The following is a 19,745-nucleotide window of genomic DNA, read 5'->3' as shown; positions in this document are numbered from 1 at the left end:
AAGAGTGCCCTGCACAGCAGGGTAGAGTGAAGGGGAGCTGTGTGGGGAGCTGGGACGCCTGTGCATCTGAGACCTGGGAGTCAGAGATACCCATGGTTCTGGGCAGAAAGAGGATATTCAGGGGAATCATCTTCCTTTGCCTAGTGCTGTGCAGGCCTAATTCTAAACTGGGGGTGTTTATTTTGTCCTCCTTGCAGTTCAGCAAAAACCTCAACAAAACCCTCTTACGGTAGGTTTATCCGCAGAATGGGGCTCCTGGCAAGTTATTTCTATTCCATACATGCGCTGAGACATTCTCATCAAACGGCTGCAAAGGTTTGTTTCTGCCTCTGCTCTCTTCAATAAATCTGCAATTTGGAAAGCAGACTTCATTTTGCTGATTCTGTCCAACTGTTTATTATGCTGGATTTCTAAGGCACTTATGCTTGGCTCGCTGATTCCTTAGAAAGGGAATGGTGCCTATTGTAGTTAACCCTGTAAAATGTCTAATGAATAATTAAATAGCATGTTGTCTGTAATTCAGCTTTGTCAGTTTGGTCAGCCAATTGCTGGTTGCTGCTCCTATCAGACAAAAACCTTGCTGTGAAGCTTGCTTAAAATTCAGCATTTGCTAATTAGCATTGTTCCGAATGTAATTCTAAGTGCCACTTCTTCAGGCAATTCAAGAGAGCAATGTAGAACTTCAGTGTCTCTATGGAGACCATCTATAATTTAAAAGACAGAAACAACAGTTTAATGCCTTGTAATACTTTAAAAAATCACCAGTAGCTCTTTCCAAAATGCCCCCAAAATACAAATAGAAAAAGTATTGTGCTCTGGTAGTATATGAAGCCTATTTGTTGAAGATCACTGAATTGTGGTAGAGATGATTCAGTGAAACTAGTTGAAGGCTACGTTAAAGCACCAGGATTAGTCTCAGGGGTTTAAATTAAATACTGAATAAATATTTAAAATGCAAAAGATCAAATCGTTAACCACATTTGCCAGCTGTAGGAAGGTAAAAGCATTTTGCTGGATTTATGCACAGAAAGACCAAGAAATGAATTCAACAGCCCTGCTAACCATCTGGCTTACAGAACCGTAAGCCATGACTGATCTTGATTTCCAGGGCAGAAGCGGAGCGGGTTTGATCCCCCACACTGGGCATCTTGCCTCCAGCAACGTCTTATATCCGATGCTTCAGAGAAAAACAACATTGAGCACAGCAGAAAGACAGGGCCTCCTGTAACTAACCAGCAATCACACAGGCGAGCTCTGATGAATGAGTAATGCAAGATGTATGTACAAAGCTGTACCTCCTCTTGTACAGAAGTGTTATCACAGAATCATAGAATCATAAAATGGTTTGGGTTGGAAGAGACCTTAAAGGTCATCTAGTTCCAATCCCCCTTCCATAGGCAGGGACACCTTCCACTAGACCAGGTTGCTCAAGGTCCCATCCAAGCTGGCCTTCCAGGGATGGGGCATGCACAGCTTCTCTGGGAAACTTGTTCCAGTGTCTCACCACCCTCATAGTGAAGATTTTTTTCTTAATGTTTAATCTGAATTTATTGTCTTCCAGCTTAAACCTATTCCCCCTTGTCCTGTCACTACATGCCCTTCTAAAATGGCTTATCAAAGCCTCATGATCAGCCTTATGGCTGATCAAATCCCAGTGCTGAAGCTGGTGGTGCTGCAGCACACTGGGGAGAGAACTGACTGCTTGCAGCAGGGGCACTGAGATAAAAACAGTTCCTGGGGCTCTTCAGGCTTGCAGACCTAGCTCACTGATGCCTTGGAAGCTCTAAAATCATGGAGAGAGAACAGTGCTGAGTATGATGTGGGAAAATTATGCAGAGAGCAAAAGCCGTGTTCTCTATGGCTGAGGCACAGAGTAAAGGTGAAAGCTGATGAGGCAGAAGAGGAGGTCCCAGCAGGTGTGAGAGCTCCCTGTCCTGGTCCAGGCCTACTCTTTGCACTTGGCAGCTTTAGGGAGCTTCCTTGTTTGGTGACATGTCATGAAAACAGCTAGGAGCTGGGAAAGGAAAACCAGGAAAGGGGGAAGACACAGGAAAGAGCCTGAGTGGGGAGTGCAGCCCCTGTCAGAGTTGGGTTGGAAGCACCAGAAATGAGGAAGGATAGGCCCCATTCCATGATGGATGGGGAAAACACAGCAACTTGCAAGGCCCACTGTACCAGCAACTTGCAAGGCCCACTTTGTGCAAAAATGCTGTGTGCCCTGAATTTTCAGGTAAAGGGGAACACGACGAGTCCAAATCTCACCATGCAACCTGTGGGAAGAGATGGGATAAAAGGAAGGCTACCCTACCTGAAAAGAGTAAGGAGAAGCTAAAAAAAACTTCTAAAACTGAGGTTTTTATTGCTCAAATTTCTCTATACCTTTTTCAAGGTTGCCTTGCAGTTGAGAGCTTCTGCTCTCCTAATGTGAAATATCCTAAAATAAGTAACACTATCTTCTCCAATGGTGCATTATAATCAGAGTAGGAGTTTTTAAAAAGCCAAGGGGAAATGTGTGGTCTAATTTCTAGCTGAGTTGATCAGAGATCAGTTTTCTTACATCTTTAAAGGTATTTTAATATAGCAGGATTTCTTATTATACTTTGTTAGATGACAGGAAATATTTACTACTCAAAATTGTTAAGGAATATATTTTACCTTATTCATTGTCTTATTTCCTCTGCCCCTTCAGCAATTGTGTTCATTAGTGTCTGTAAAAATAGAGATACTATGATTCTATGATTCTATGTTTACTTTATTTAATTAAAGTCTAATATTTTCTGCCTGGAGTACAATATCTACTTTGTGCTTTTTTTCTACATTAGATACGTTAACTACGTAAGTGGATAATAACAGTGAACAGGGATTTTGTACCTTAATGCCAATAATTCTAATTTTTTTCCTTACCATTCACTCACTCTTCCAGCTGATGTCATTGGAAGGACATATATAGGAAAAGCGTGATCAGACAATTCAGTGCACTTCATGTTTCATGTGCAGCAGTATTTTTCTTGAAGAAATGCATGCTTTTTGCACACCAGCTTTAGTTTTTAGTTGGTTTTTGTAATTTCTTGTCTTGCAACGTCTTCCTTTGGAGCACTGTATGCAGCCATGGGATAAAAGAAATGCTTTGGTCATGGCAGTTTCCAGAAGTCTTACTTTGCATATGATTAGGGATAGCTCATTCTGCTGCTTTCCTCACCAGCTCAATGCTCAGTTGACTAGATTTTGTCTCCTTTTTCTGATGTATTTTGTTGCTGCCCCAATATGCACTCATTGCTATATGTGACTAGTTATCAGAGCCTTCAGCAGACATCTTGAAATACTGAAATCCCACTCCTTCCAGGTGGTAGGGTGCTGGTGCAACCAATCTGCTCTACACATTACACCTGTTAAGTGTCTGCAAGAGCATATATAGGGTGCAGCTCTGCAATCAAATGTCCTGCTGCAGCAAAGGTTAAACCAATGGTCCATAGCTGCAAAAACATAAGTTTGAGTCTTCCATCATAACTGTTTGTGAGTTAAAGATGGTGAATAGCTGGAAGCTCCATACCTCTTTCTCCCTATGAAACAAGCATGTGTACAAGGGCACATCTGGTCACACCAAGCCAAACAGCAGTAGAGGTGGATCAAGGCAGATATATTTTGGCCAGAGCCTTACCGCCGAATATCAATCTTTCTTAATTAATCATTTAACACTAACACTTAACCTCATCATCACAGCCATATTTCTGTTGAACTTTTTCCTTTTCTGGTGCATCGGCACTACTTGATTGCAAAAAGGAGGAGAAAAAAAAAAGAAAAGAAAGCAAAGACATACTGCATCAAAAATGATACCTCCTTCTACTCCAGCTCCAGTGAGGGAGTGTTTCATGGACCAATGCCAGCTGGAATCAGCTGGAATTTGTACCACAAAGGCATCCTGTCGCCTGAAGTCAAAAGGCACCACCTCTGTAATTAGATATACATCCACTTTGAAAACAAAAAATTAGGTTGCCCCTTTATTCTGTTTACTTTCCATCTGCTGGTGTGAATAGATACAGGACATATCTTAAGAGTCTGCGTGATGCCTTCTGACCCACTGGATTGGGTCAGATATCTGCTTTAGACCTCTCTTTTAATATCATCTGAAGTCTCTTCCACTTCAGACTAGGTTGGCTGTTATTGTGTTAAGAATATTAGAAGTGTTTTCAAAAATGTTGTAAATTAGAACCTACCATTTCTTATGTGTCTCTTCTTCCTTTCCAATGACACTGTTTGGGCAATACATCATAAAAAGCACCTCACTACAATGATATATGGCACTAATCTATCATGCAAGCACTATCTTTTGGGTGATATATTAGAACAATGCATCATTAAAACATCATTGATGGAGATATATATTATACAGCTAACAACTGGCTAGCAGCAACGTATATATGGGGATTTAGATGGGTTTAATGTATTAAATCAAAACTACATGGATTTAAATCTAAAATAATAATAGCTGAATGCTGTTAAGAATGGTGTGGAGTCACATATTAATAGGTATAATGAAAGCTTCCGCAAGACATTTCAATTAAAAAAAAAAAAGCTATTTTAATGAACTGGTGGAAGGTGCCCTTCTGCCACCCACATTGTTTTCCTGTTCCAGAATGGGCCAGAAAGGAAAGAAAAAGGCAGAATGAAAAGATATAGGGCAATAGTCCAAAGGCATTACTGCCTCCCACGGCTTTGATGGGAAACAGGAAAAATAATAAAAGCAAGTGAAAATTTAAATAGAGAAAAGCGGTACCATTCTTTTCAGATTGCTGACAGCTTTGGGTCTTTTCAATATCCCTGACTTTGAAGTTAAAACAGGGTCTCTGATCTTTAATAAACCAAAGTGAGGTGGACCATAGATGTGGGCACTAGTAAAAAGAATGAAAGGGAAGCATGACTGTATGTGATTCATTAGTTTCTAGCAAATTATGTGGCTTTGTCCTGGAGCATTTGTTAAATTCCCTGTCTTTTTCAAGAGTGATTTCCATTGCCCAAATGAAAATAGGGGGTCACATCTGTTGAGGAAAAACTGTGTTGACAGAGCCCTTTGCAGACTATTTCCACTTGTGCCAGAACATAAAATGCACCTGCAGTTTCCGGATGGTCGGCTCTTCCTGACCCACTCATCTTCTGGGAATATTCAGGAAATACGTAGGGGGTCAGGGAGAGGCTGTGACATTCTTCTATATGGGTCCTTTTTGCCTTCAGCTGCAAGCTAAGGGCAAAAGGTATGTTACTAACCTGCTCTAATTCTTTTGGGGGGATGTTTTTGGTTTTGTAGGGATTCTCAATGACCTGAAAACTATTTTTTTTTTAATCATCTACTCCTCATTTCACGTGGTAAGAATACTTTACATGGTCAGTTATTTCATCTCATAACACACCTCTGAGTCACAGAAAAATTAACTAGTTTTTCAGAAGCTTGTTTCAGCGAAGTATAACAACTGTTTTATCCAAGGTCAAGGAGCATATTTGTGTCAGAGCTGGGACTCCTAGACTTTAAACACTATTTAACTTTCAGAACTTCCAGCAGTCCTTCACATTTGTTAACCATTTTTATCAGACTGATTTCTTGTATTACCACATTACTAGCTTAACCAAACTTTCAGGCCCACTATCATAGCACAGCAGATTCAGCTCACTAATATACAACATAAACCACTTATTCCCAATCTATTTTTATTCCTAAAGACCAAAGTGGATGATTATCGCACAAAGAAGCATTCTGTGGACAGAGTTTGGAAACGATAATTCAAACTGCAGAGTAATCTCAAAGATGCAGAGTTACCCTGATCTGCAAAATGAGAAGGCTACCTACTAATCTTAGACTGAAACCAGGATATGTCGTGGTTCCGTGGTGAAACTGCTAATTGTTCAGCTATATTAACAGAAGGAGAGAGACACCAGAGCGGGAGCAGCAGGTTCAGCAGCATGAGGAAACCACTTGGTAGCATTTTGTAGTGATAGGGGAGGGAGAGAGTGTGTTTCCAATGCCTAAGGAATCATTTTCCACACAAAGACCTTTCCCTGTGTACAGCTTTGAGTACATCCTGCACTCCACCAAGGCATTCAGCATTGCCAGGCATTGGGTTATCACATGGCCTATAACTTCCAATAATTAATTTCCCTTTCCACTAAAATAATATGTTATATCAATGAATATAATTGATACAGTGAGGTGACAGTGAATGTCCTGGTTCTGCTGTTAATGATGCAATGCAGGACAGACAGAAAATAAACTGCTTAGTAGTTTAAAGGTATTGTCTGAGAACATGATGTGGATGTAAAAATTCAGTAGTACAAGGCACCACAAACTCATCTATTCTTTTTGCGGTTCAAGCAGTATTTTTTCTTGTGGCTTTCAGTGAGTCCCTCAGTTTTTCTGAGCCCAGTCCATAAAATCAGCCTTGCGGTCTTTTGTCATGTCCTGCATAAAGGAGCATTAAAGATTGATTCATTCTTGTTTGAAAATTGCTGTGAAGATGAAAACTGCAGTATAAATTCTGCCTATTGTTCCAGTGGCCTCCTGATTTCAAAGGCTGCCAGGGTTAAAATGGTAGGAGACTGATTTAAGTGGAAATCAAGACACACTGTGGCTGATGCAGGAGTCAGACAGAACATGTTCACCAGCAGCAGCCTGAGTGGGAATGATGCACGGAGGAATGATACATAGAGCTCTTCAATACCATAAAGGCTCACATAAAAAATGTCATTACTGCCTTTTGGACTCTCTAGCCACTGTTCCTACAACTCTATTGGGCTCTGGCAGTAGTGAGAAACATGTTAATGAAACAGAACAATATCTGGACCATCTGGGAAGGATATTGTGTCAGGTTGTATGATGAGATACACAGACATCCTTTGGAGTTTGCCAAGAGTGAGACAATAATACGTATGCTTAGAATAAAAGCCCTGCCTTTGCAAGCAGATAGCAAAACATCAGAACAGTAAAGATGTGGAAAGAGAAGCTCACACTGTGACATACAGAGGGTCTGTCAGAGGTCATGAAAGGAGCTGGCAAATGCTCCATCAATTCCTTTAATAAAACCTGTCAAGGTAAGAGAGAGGCAAGTACCAAAGTGACAGATATCAGTGTGCCTGTTTCAGTTAGAGCCAGAGCACAAACCTAGGAATCCATCCCACAAGGATGGTGCAGCTGCTTGTTGCTGTGGACAGGAAAACAGGTGCAGGAAAGAGACCAGAAACCTTCACTCAGATTTTCTCTGTAAGAAAAGGAACAGCCAAATTAATGGGGTTAATTAATAACCTTGAAAATTCATCATTAATTAAAAACCAGCACTGACTCATTGAAGACAAGGCATATTGGGCACTCACGGAGTGGATGATGATACTTGAAATGGAGTCCTACTCGCACCTAATTGAACTCGCTGCAGATCTGGGCAGCCTCCACGGCAGCACTGAAATGGGCTTGATAGTGGGAAGGGTTCCGCGTGGTGTGCTCGCCACCATCACCTGTAAGAGAGCTGAAAGCCACTGGCAAAGCTGGGGCAACCTGAAAGCAGGAGCTGCATGTGGGAACTGACCAGTGAAATCTGTGGAAAGGGCCACATGGATAAAGCAAAAGATACTCTAATTCATGTCTTACAGTGTCATTACCATCAGTTCTCTGCATCATGGCTGTGTCTGTTGAGGTAGCCTGTGACAGGACCCAATGCTCTAGGTGCCACACATACCCATAGTACCAGGCTGGCTCCACATCTTGGGGTTAGACTCACCCTTATCCGGCAGCCTGGGTGTCTGTCAGCCCTGAGGCCTGGGGTAAGATGGGAACAACATAAAAACATGTGGAAAAATGCCATCCAAAAAGTGAGAAGGTGCAAATGAATCAGTGTGTTATTTTACTCTGTGGTTTCCTGGTGAGCCCATGCTGCTGTGCAATGACACAGTGTATGGGAGCAGCCTTCCCGACATACACAAGGACAAAGTGGTGCAGGACAGTCTTGTAACCTACCAAGGTGCCACTGCGTTCCCTTCAACAACTCTTTCTCTCCACACACTTAGAGGACCAATAATAATTATTTAAGACATTGCCCTTCTACACTGCCTTTCAGTCATAGCATTTCATAAGCATTACAAAACAAAGCTTCCCAGCCCTGCTGGGAGGTAAGAGTGATTGTGATCCATGTTTTATGGCTGGATAAGCAAAGCCTGGTTGCTCCCAGCCTTGACTGAGTGGGCAAGGGGAGAGGCAGGGGCCAGAAAACCCTCCCTTTTCTCTTGCGTGGCATTTCCCATTTCCCAGCCCATTTTTCCCGGTAAAGAGCCCAGCAGCTCTGGGGTATTTGCCTGTCCCTGTGACATGAGATCTTCCCTGGAAAGATGGGACTGCGTGTCTCATCACACAAGTGCCTGCAGGAAAAGAATGGCTCACTGGGACAGAGAAAAAGGCACATGTTGACTGGCAGACAATTTGCTTGACATTAATAGGGAATTTTTTTGGGCTAAGGACTGGCACCCAGGACTCTCAGCGCCAACTTCTTCCCTGCCAGTGAGTTTGCACGAGTTGGGGGTAGCTGAAATAAACAGTCTATAAGTGAGCAGGCCAAGCGTTTTATCATCTGAAAGAGGGAGATGATCAGGGTCAAGAGGCTCATAACCAAGCTGTCTTATTAGATTGCTAGCTCCAATTTTGGGCTCAAATGTTGCAGCATATAAAAACTGACACATATTTATTATAGAAAAGCTGCCTTTGGGCTCTCTAGTGTCCCTTGTTAGCAGTGCACACAGTCATTTCATGTTTCCTTGGGGCTTTCAGGGTAAACACTGCTTTTATGTAATATACCTACACATGTGTACATATGTGCAGAAGGATTTGGGAACAGTTTTGCTGAATTCTGTGTGGAGAAATTAGTCTACCTGAATGCCATGTTGAATTTCATTGCACTCGTATCACTGCACATCTGGCACAGCTGTGCCCCCCTCTGGCAGATTGACAGCCTGTGCCTCCTGCAGTAGCTATGTGGAAAAGGCTTTCTGTTTGCAATGCTGCCTTCTGCAGCCCTCTCCCTCTCCGAAGAGGCTTTAGATGATATAATACATACCTCTGTTTCACTTGCTTTTTCTTCCAGCAAGATAAATGATCATGAAGACTCTCTTTCCCTTCTTCTGTCCAAAGGTTCCTCCATGTATAGTGAAAACAAATACTGGGACAAGCCAATCAGCTCAGAAAACATCTAGAAAAACTTTCACACTATTTTAAAAACTCCTTGCCCAGTGCTGTAGTGGCAATTGCCGCTAAAAAGCCTATAAAGAAAATAAACAAATATATTCTTTCTACTGAGAATCCAAAGAAAGCAATAGTAATGCTTGCCATACTGCAACCACTTCAAAATCCAGAAACAAACCAACCAAAATTGTTTTCCTAGTTATCTTTTAGTCCTTTCCCTAAGCCTTTTCCATAAGGTAGCCGGTGGAAATGAAAGCAATAGTTTTATATAGATAAATCCGTAGCACTGAAAAGAGACTGATCTCTTTTCTCTCTGTGCTCAAATGTTGCACCAGCCCATATAGTGTTTGAAAACCATGTGGGAAGGAGATCATTCTCTCTTAATTCAATAGGCTTTTAGAATAACATTTATTCATTTCTGTAGAGTTTTTCCATATGGGATTTCAGAGCCTTTTATACAAGGTGCCCCCTTTTCTCCTCTCCTTCTTTTCTGTGTGTTCTTTCACCAGCACAAAGCTGAGGTGAACAACAGTAGACACTTGGTTTTGCATCCTGCAACATCCAGAACTCTGAAGAACAAAGAATAAATACACAACCAAGGGGCTAAAGATAGCAAGTTCAGTGTGATGGGTAACTCTGGCTCCAGTGGGAAGTTCTGCTGCTGGTGCAAGAAGGTTCATTTTAGGAGCCAAAGAAACCACGTACTGAAAGCTGGTTCTGTTGAGGGCTGGCTATAAAATCCCAGCTGAGTCACTCTGCCTCTCCAAGCTGCATTTTATACATCTGTAAAATGGGGTTTTGGCCCAGAAGCCTGGGTAATGGATTTATAAGGCATTATAAAGGACTGTAAGAAATATAAACAAATAACTGCTTTTTTAATGCAGGAGGGCAGGAGCAAAGACAGAAGGGAAAAAAAGCAAATACACTGAGTGAGAGTGTGGGGACAGGAGTTGGGGCAATTTATCAATTGGGTTTCCATCTCATTCTGGTAAACAACTTACAGCTGGGTGAATCTGCTTTTTGATCCCTCTCTGCCTGACGAGCATTTCCTTGTGCTGGGGACCCAGCCCCTGTTATGTGCCGGAGGCTGCCCCTAGCAGCCCTGCCTGGCAGCATCACCTCCCTGGCAGTGCTTGCTCTGCTTGCTTCCATCTCAAGTTGCTGAGCCTGGCTGGCTGCCTGCCGCTTTGCTCCATGAGGGCAGCTGGGATGACCATGACTTGACACCCTCTGTCACGGCATCACCCTGCCTTCTCTCGGTCTGAAAACTGGTCTGGGGAAACATGCCTTCTTCCCCAGCTGGTTTGTTACAGAAGGGAAACTGTTTTTCTTCCCCAGTGTCAGACGCACCTCTGGAGACTTAGGTGCAAGGTGGAGGCCACCTGTGGGACCTGGGAGAACAGGGAAGGATGGGGCGCAGGGCAGGTCAGAACCTTGGGCAAAGCAGTATGGGGAAGACAAGGTCTTACTTTTGTCCCCTTCTCACCAAATCTCTGGGAGATCATGCCCTTGCTTGCCATTATAATCACTGATTACACACCATTTGCCTGTTGTATAAAAGCTGCTTGCTTAATTAATATCATTTTAAAGGGCGGTCTTGGCATGAGGGACACAAGCTGTTTTGAACTCCAGTAAACATATTTAGTATGTGATCATCGTAAGCAACTCCTGCAGCCTTTCTACGGTGAGCAGACAGAAAGCACCACGAGTTAATGAACTGTGTTTTAACCACCTGATGCTGGTCAAAGCTTTGATCAGGTTTAAGGCTGGGTGGAGGAGGGGAGAGGCAGAGTGCTTCTCCATGCTCCCCAGTACCACTGAAATTGTTAATCAGCCTGCTCTGCAGTCTACTGCAGAGTTTGCTTTATTAAAGCTTCCTGCTGCCTGTACACGTTCACTGGCACAGGCATCGAGAGACAAGCAAACACTTACCCAAGTGCAGAATACTCACTGCTGCATTGCAGAGTTTACTGGCATAAAATGATGGGGGTAGGTAATCGCAGGTGGAGGTCTGGGTTTTCTCTCAGCTTGCCAGCATCTGCAATCTTGTGGATTTCTCCAACAGGGGATACAAGGAGGGCTGGGGCAAAATATGTACCTTTGGGTCTCTTTCCAGCTGCTAAATCTCTGGATAGCTAGCATTGCTTATACTAGTCTCGAGTGTGGTCTACACTGCTTAATGTGGTTTTTATTCACAGTTATTCCATAAAACTAAAAATTCATTTCCTTTGAGGTACTCAGAATAGTTTTATTTGTTGTTATTATTATAAACTAACCTTGCGTCTGTCCAGAAGTCCTCTGTAAGGCTGAGGATGCTGTTCTGCTATTGAAGTATTCAAAGCAAATTCAGCCCCCTTTTCAAGGAGCTTGCAGCCTGTGTATTAGAGGTTTTCTGGTTTTCCTATAGGTTGTCTCACACAGAAGCTTGAGCAGGATGAAGTCACTTTTGCAGGAAATTGTAGGTGATGAATTCAGTTCCTTCCCCCCCCCCCAATAATCCTATCTGCAGGGTTATGCTTTTTTATTTTTTTCTGTACAGAAATACTTGATTATTCAACTAGTTTATGGAGGTTTGATACTAAATAGCTGGTCTGTTTTGCAATGCCTGTAACCACACTGGATTTGTTTTGAACAGACAGGGTTTTTTCTGGAAGAAAGCTGGTATTTGATTAAAAATTGCTAGGCATAGCTAATCTGCTGTAAATATGTATGTGGAAATTTAATGATGATAATTTTGTTATTTGTGAGCAGCGGATTCAGGATTTCTTATATACCTAAGGAATACAAGGGGAAATATCTCAGCTGCTCTTTTTTTTTTTTTTTGATGGAACAAGGATGGCTCAGATTTCTTGTCCCTATATGTTTCCTAGTAATACAATACTGCAGTCTTTGCCTTAGCTTATGTCTAATTGCAGAGTATTGAGCAGAAGAATTCATGTGCGAGTTTTAGATTCGAAGTTAACCATCCATTGTACTCAGCTTTGTTAACAGATGTCAGCTGAACAGCAGATACAATCTAAGAGGTAGAAATTCATCTTGAGGCCTATATGAAGATGGGTTCACATCAAGAATTTGTAGCTTGGGAAAGTTTAGGGAAAAGAGAATATTCTAGGCTGCTTTTCATCAAAAAGCCTGGATGTTTCAGTGCAAGTGTGACATCTGTGGCAGCACTGGTTATTGACAGTCTTCTGGGACAAGCTGACCAGCAGGACTGGGTATCGTGGGAATTAAAGCTCCATGTTCATATGGCAGCTTAACTGCCAAGTGTATGCATTCTGAGGGAAAACCACAATTTACCTAAGAAGAACTACTGGGGCTTGTTTTCTGGAGCTGTTAAAGATCCCTTGACCCCCATAGAAATTGGTGGGAGCCCTGGGTACCAGGTGCTTCCAAAAAATAAAGTCTCATCATCATGATGAAGATCATGAAAGAGAAGCCAAATATGATTTCATTATTATTATAACCTTCCACATCCCAGTTTCTATATGAATAAAAAGAGGATGAAATTTTACTACTTTTAAGGAGTTTTAAGTGTTAATAAAAGATAATACAATCTTAGGAATCCTGCAAGGAAGACATTGGGAAGTGACACAGTTGTTACACTGTTAAATCGTTCAAAAATGGCCATTTTCTTGTCATTCAAATCGTACTTTAATTCACTTCCTCCAGTGACCCTTCCAGTGTTAATCCACCACACAGAAGTGTTGCAGTTTTAATTAAAAAGGAAATCTCTATCTCACTAAGCTTAGTCTGCCATCTGATCATGCAGTGTGGTTTATGGACAGTATTATCTGTCTCGTTTACATCATAAAACCGTGACTTAAGCAAAGCAGAACACATTGTCAGCCCACAGTAAATAATGCTGCTCTAACCAAAATCAGCTATGTTTTAAGCAAAACTACTGCAAGAAGGGAGATGTGAGCATGTCACACATGGTGCTGCATACAAGGAGGGTTATAGGGACACAGAGAGCTCAGTGGGATACCTCATTAAAATGAGATCTCTAAATTGAGTTAGGAGCAGCTTCTGAAAGTATGTGCTCCAGCTCAACCACAAGATATGAATTTGAGTCAGGATTTACTGGGTTAAATCATTTGGCTTCTGGTATAATGAAGGCTAGTGGTGCCTACTGGCCTTTAAAACCTATGATCTTAAGTACTGGTGGTGGTTATGTCCCAGGTCACTTGGAACTCTATAAATCAAATAGTGCAGCGAATTGCAAAGCTATGAACTGTCCTGAGGGCCTGTATGGGGCAAATATTCACAGTGGGCTGACTAATACCTTCAGATCCCATCCCAGTGGGCTATGGGATCAGCACAAGTCCAGGACACTGGCAAAAATCTTCTGCTGGTTCTTACACAATGCAGTTGTCCCAGGGCAATACAAGGGTGAAGAAGAGCAATAAAACCAGTCTTGCTGTTCAGCTCTCAACAGCACTGGCACATCAAGGTAGCAAACATGATCCAGGAGTTACTGGGTGAAAACAGAGCCCTACAACAAGTATTTTTCACATTACTGTCAGATTTTTAAAACATTGTGGAAGGAAAGCAGTGGGGGAAGGAAGAGGAGAGAGAAACTGGATCTTGTATTCCTTATTATCAGAGGAAGGAGAGAGGCACAAGATCTGTGTCACATTGTAAGCTCTTTACCTTAGAGGAAGGTGAACCACGCCTGGCAGAAATTAAATGTTAATGTGCCAAATCATGTCCAAAAGCACATAAAGCTCAAGGAACAGCTTATGATACTCTTTGAAAACAAGATTTAATTAAATTTATTTGCATATCTTTATACCCAATCCTGCATATTACCATCAGTGGGTTAATGTACTGCTGTCATTAGGCTCCCTTGAGGTTGCCAGAAAACTGTTTTCAACAAACTGTGGGCACTGAATTGAAGTGTCTGGTCAGAGGAAAACAGATCAAACTACGTTGTCTTAATTGTGACCTAGTTTGGGATGCAGTATGGTGGCAGCAACCCTAGCTAAAGAGAATAGTAAATTGATTTTGTCGAGAACCTCATCAATCACTGATCACAGCGACCCACGGATCATTAATTTCATTAAAAAGTTCAGCCTCATGGCAGAAGTGATAGGAGGCACACCAAAAGTGTGTAAGTTCGACATGCTTTCACAAATTTGAATGGCCCTGTCTGGCATCCCTGAGGAGAACTCCGTTTCTAGATTGGGCAAGCTATTCACTGACTCTAGTTGAACTTCAGCCATTTACTCTGTGTCCGATATTGTCTTCAAAGCCTGTGGAAACTGCCCGGAAGGTATAGACCTGGTCTATTACTGAGCCAAGTTTATAATACTCAGGGAAGGAAGAGCTGAACCAATCGGCATGGTACATCACCTCTTAAGGCTGTGATTTTTTTGACAGAAAATGTCTCTGCTGCCTGAGGTCTTTAAATGAGGTGATTGGTAAATAGTCTGGGAAACAATATCTGAGAGTACACAGACAACCTTGATTTTCTGTGCTTCTGAGAATCCAAGGACTTTGCATTGTTTTGAGGATGATGACAAACAGTAAAGAAAGTCAGTTGTTCATGTTGGTCCTTTTAACTAAGGCAGAATCTATCGTATCACTGAGCTGGTACGCTGAAGGTTTTGTTGTCTTCACCATGGGCTTTTACACAAAAAAGATGAATTGTGAGGGGTTCTTTTTGTTAGATGCTGGACTTTTGGAGGAGAAATTGGTTAATATCTCCTAGACTATTTCTCATCAGTACATCTGTTTAGCATGCGGCCAAAACAGAGACATGCAATCCCGCAAATTGGGATGAGCTGATTCAATGGCCACTGGATGGCCACAGCTGATTCTGCTGTCCCCCACTTGCTTGCATTTCCAGCTGTGCACAATTGCTGTTTACCTTATGTCAGCTCTGGTGCTTGTCAAACCCACCTGTGATCTACATCATTTGCTAATCCAGAACAAACTTAACCCAGCAAAAAGAAAATTGATAGTTTTCTCCTGGCTTAAGTTGCTGATTGAGCTTCTTAATGACTGTTGAAGCTTATATGAGGTGGAGAGGTAAATGAATGGTCAGGAATGGGAATGCAAAAGGGAAAGAAACATGAGGAGGTGGCTGGGTTGCAAGCATAAGCTTTGCATCTCACCTGCTCATGGTACCAGAACCTATGAGGAATTGGGTTGAGATGCTGTCAGTATATGGATCAATAGCTTATTTCCATTGCTTCCAGTCAGTACAGAGTCCCAGTTTTCCAATAACAAGATATGCAAAACAGCGGAGTTAAAGCCAAAGTGTCATTAGTCAAATAAATTGTTTGCCATATGCCTGATTAGTTCCTCTCTTCTTTCATGGCTTTATTGGCATGCTCAGGACAAGTGGAGGGGCCCCAAACAGGACTCTTGCATTGTCCCTTGCTCTGGTAGCTCTCTTGCCTAAGTTATATTTACTGGAGAGTGAGAGTAAAATGTTATGTTTAGGTACAACTATGTTTAGGAAAGATACCCTGCGTGATTTGGGCATTCTTCCGAATGGACAGAGATGGGCAGCTCAGGGGCTAGGAGAAAAGACTCATCTCACCCATGCCTTGAGTACCACTCACACACAGACACACACAAACATACACACATGAGCAGCCTTTTCCACCAGCAGCCTCCTATCCTTGTTTGCCAACAACGACATCCAGGCCCCGAGAGCACATCCACATAACAACCTGCTATGTCACAGCTTGGCTGGCAGCTAAGAGCCAGGCATATAATTGGGGCAACAGTAGTGCACAAACACCATCTGGCCAAAATCAGCTCTAACAGGCATCTGCGGGTAGCCACCCATAGCCCTAGTTTGAACTGGCTTTGCCTGCACCCCCATGTGTAAGTTTTCTGTGGTGGGACGCTGACATCGTGTGCTGAGGAAGCAATGGCAGCAGACGCAGTCATAGCAGAAGCAGGCAGTGTGTTTCTGCAACAGCCTCTGCATTCGTTTACTTGGCTAAGTCACCTTATGAGGAGGATGCTGATGTGGTCCTCTGCTGTACATGAGGCAAGTGCATTCTGACCCTGATTCTGGAGTGGTATGGGTATGCTCACCCCCAATTGCAAAGAGCAGTAGAGACTGGTAAGATGCCAGGTTTGATCCTGAGGGTCACAGGCCAAATTGTACCGGGCAGCCAGGGGACCAGGGCTTGCTACAGGCATGAGCTGCAAAGGCAGTGTAAACAGGCTTTTTGTTTCCTTCTAACAGAGTCCCAGTACATAATGCTGCATTTGAAAACAGTACATAAACCCAAGGCTTAATCATGGGTGCAGGGAAGCATACCAGATCATTGCTTCCTAGACTGTTGAGTTAAATGTGCAATGCCTAACGTTAATATTAACCTATATACTGAATGGTTTAGAAAGTACCTGTTTGTACCGAGCTCTCCCAACTGAAACGCTTCAGCTGCAGAGTTCTCTGTGCAGCACTCGTTATTCTGAAACTTGCTTTCTCAATTAGCTGGAAAGAGCCTGATTGTTTTCACCCTTTGGATCCCATTTTAACTCCTGTAATAGCTTTACCTGAGATAGATTGATGAGCAGACATTTCTTTAACAATGCTGTGATTATAGGCTGATTACACTTTCTGCGTGAATGAAACTTTTGATGTAATTGGGTGTGAATTTATGGAGAGGCTTTTAAAACTTCATTAGCAATTCAGCTGGGTTGTCTCTTCTGACTGGTACAGCTTGTATCTGTCACACGAGGGTATTTCATTGAGCCGTGCACTTTATTAAATGTAAATATGTAAATATAAACTTAGACCAAACAGTAAGTCCTGAGTCTGCTTACACCCCGTCATGAACTCAGGGTCTCTGTTGTGTAGTTTCAACAGCTCCAGCTGGACATGACTGACCCCTGGCAACCCTATACATCATTAGGCATGTCTGCCTCATCGCTTCCTGATTAAAGAGTAGGTTATGTGATCCCAAGTTATTGCCAGCAACGTGGACAGAAACTGCATAGTTCACAGGTACAGTATGACTTAGCCTCAGGTCAGACTGGTGCTTTCGCCTTGATATTGTTGGTTTTGTCTATAGCTTTCAGAATATCCGTTCTGCCTTCACAGGCAATATACAATGGAGTTAAAAGAGGTTCAGAAAAATACGCTTTATGATGAAAGAGAAAGTTTAGGTTGTTTTGCTTAGAGAAAAGTTGGCTGAAGAAGGAAGGATAACTGTTTTCAACTATATAAAAGGTCACTGCAGAGAGGAAGGGTAACCTGTTCATTATATGTGCTGTGGACAAGACAAGAAGTAGGGTGCTTGGATTGCAGTAGGGTAGATCAAGGGAAAGATTCCCTCTCAGTAAGGAGGTGAAGGTCAGAAAGCAGTTATCAGGAGGGCATGGCATTTTCTCCATTTCACCAAATACCTGTCATAGGCAGGGACAAGGGCGTTGGCATAAGCAGGCAGGGACAAGCTGGGTCTGAAGGGAGAAGTAGAGCCTCAGTACCCATGAACAGACCTCAGGTCACCATGAGCAACAGCAGAGAGGCTCACGTCCCTTTGCCCCTCCATTAATGGGATTGCATAAATATCTACCACAGGTATAACTCATTCAGACGTATTTTCTAAGCACAGTTATTAAATTGCAGAGCTGAGAGAACACAGGTAATCTAATTCTTAGTTATCTGTTCTGCCCACTAGGCCACAAACACTGCCATTCTACTGAAACATTAAATTAAGCCAGGCTAATAATGACTTTTCATCACAGTACCATTCAACACAGGGGTGTTGGCAGCAGCAGCCCCAAGACTCAGGGGACCATGGGAGTCCTTAATTAGGAGGTGTGGATTTTTCTGGGAGGAAGTGATTTGGTGGCCTAGAAAGGTATTCTTAGTGTCCTCCCATGGATGCAACCGTGAGCAATAAATGATCTTTGTGCCAATGTCTTTGTAGCAGGTCATATTTTTGTGGTGTCAAGCATGCTGCTGTATTTTCTGCAATAAAGCTCACCTAATCAAAACAAGTCAGAGCTTATCTAAGCCCCTAGCCAGAGATATCTCTGTGGTGGCTACAGAGCTGGGTTTCCTAGCAACCTAAAAGGCATTAGACAGAGCTTTGTCGACATTTATCTGTTACACAAAAAACCTCCCGTTTGAATAATGTTATGGGTGTGACATCAACTGACAAAAGCCAGGAAATTCAGAGCTGGGGCTGATTTTCTATCCTTGCTGCTCATCACACTGAAAAACAAAAGGCATAGTCATGTGAGTGATGAGCAGAGCAAACCAACATTTACGTTTCCTGGCTTTTGTCCAAAATGAGATGTCATTTAAATGAGGTGCTTGATATTAATTTCCTCTGCTTAAGACAGGTTTAATTCTTACTGTAGGTAGTACGTTGGCAGTGCTGTCAGCTTCTCCATGGTCTACTTTCTCCTTAGGAGGGGCTGGCTTGCATGAGCAAAGAGATACCACAGCCCCTCTGTGATCTTTGCTTTCTTCACAGTAAAACCAGTTTTCAGACCCATGCCTTCAAAGGCAAAGGCTGCGAGCCTGCTCTACACAGGGCTACCACTCCATCCTTTGGCAGTAAAGATGCTCCGTCACTATTAGCCCAGGGTGGAGCTGGAGAGGACACACAGGTTAAAAACATTCCATCCTGCTACTGGTGCCCAACTTTATAAATAGGAAGATGCCTTTTATAGTTTTCAAGGAATTCTTGGTATGGATCTTGGAATGGATCTTGTTATCAAGCATTATGAAAACAGAAGGTCAGGAGAAAAATGCATTAATGTAGGTGGGGGTTTTTTCCCAGACCAAAAATATACTGAGGACTGATAAATGGTCTGAAAAGTGATACTTCAGCGAAGTCTTTCATTTCTCCACTTGTTGCAATATGAGTGTTTAAAATCTTACAGCTTGCAGTTTGTGGAGGAGACTGATGGAGGAAGGGATGGAAGAACTACCATTCCTGCTGACTGCCACTTCAAATCCTCAGGGGAAAAGTCCTCTGGAAGTGAACGGGAACTGATCACCTCTCTAGACACTTCTTGAATCATCCCACTGAATTTAACAGAAAATAATTCTTTTGCTTCAAATTACTATAATGTGGTTTAAAAGTGCTAGAAAATATATGTGTTAATTTTCACAATCTAAATCATCCGGGGTAAATTAACTTAATCTGACTTCTGTGCAACTCTGAATGTCTACCAGCTCAGTCTCTAACTGCGTAGCTTTTCGTATGTGTATTTGCAGTGCTTTAGTGGTTTCATCTCTGGGTCTTTCACACAAAAACAACAGCCCTTTTTTACATTTGTTTGGGGCCTGACAGGAAGGGTTTATCTCCATGTAAATTCTTCCAGCCTGGTTGTGAAACCTCTGAAATGGTTTTTAAAGAAAGTTCTGATGAAACTTAGCTATAGTTGAGTACTCTGGTGTTGTAAGGGAAAATCCCCTGAATCGCTGTCAGCGGGTGAGCAGCCGGTCTTTCATCCCCTCCATTCTTCACTGTAATCTTCATTTACATAAGAGTTGGTGTTTTGCTCCCCACTCATGGATGCCATACTGTTTGAACTCCAAGGGGCTAGTGGA

Source organism: Strigops habroptila, chromosome 4 (assembly GCF_004027225.2).
Source record: "Strigops habroptila isolate Jane chromosome 4, bStrHab1.2.pri, whole genome shotgun sequence".
In the NCBI taxonomy this organism is placed as follows: Eukaryota; Metazoa; Chordata; class Aves; order Psittaciformes; family Psittacidae; genus Strigops; species Strigops habroptila.
This window is presented reverse-complemented; position numbering follows the sequence as displayed.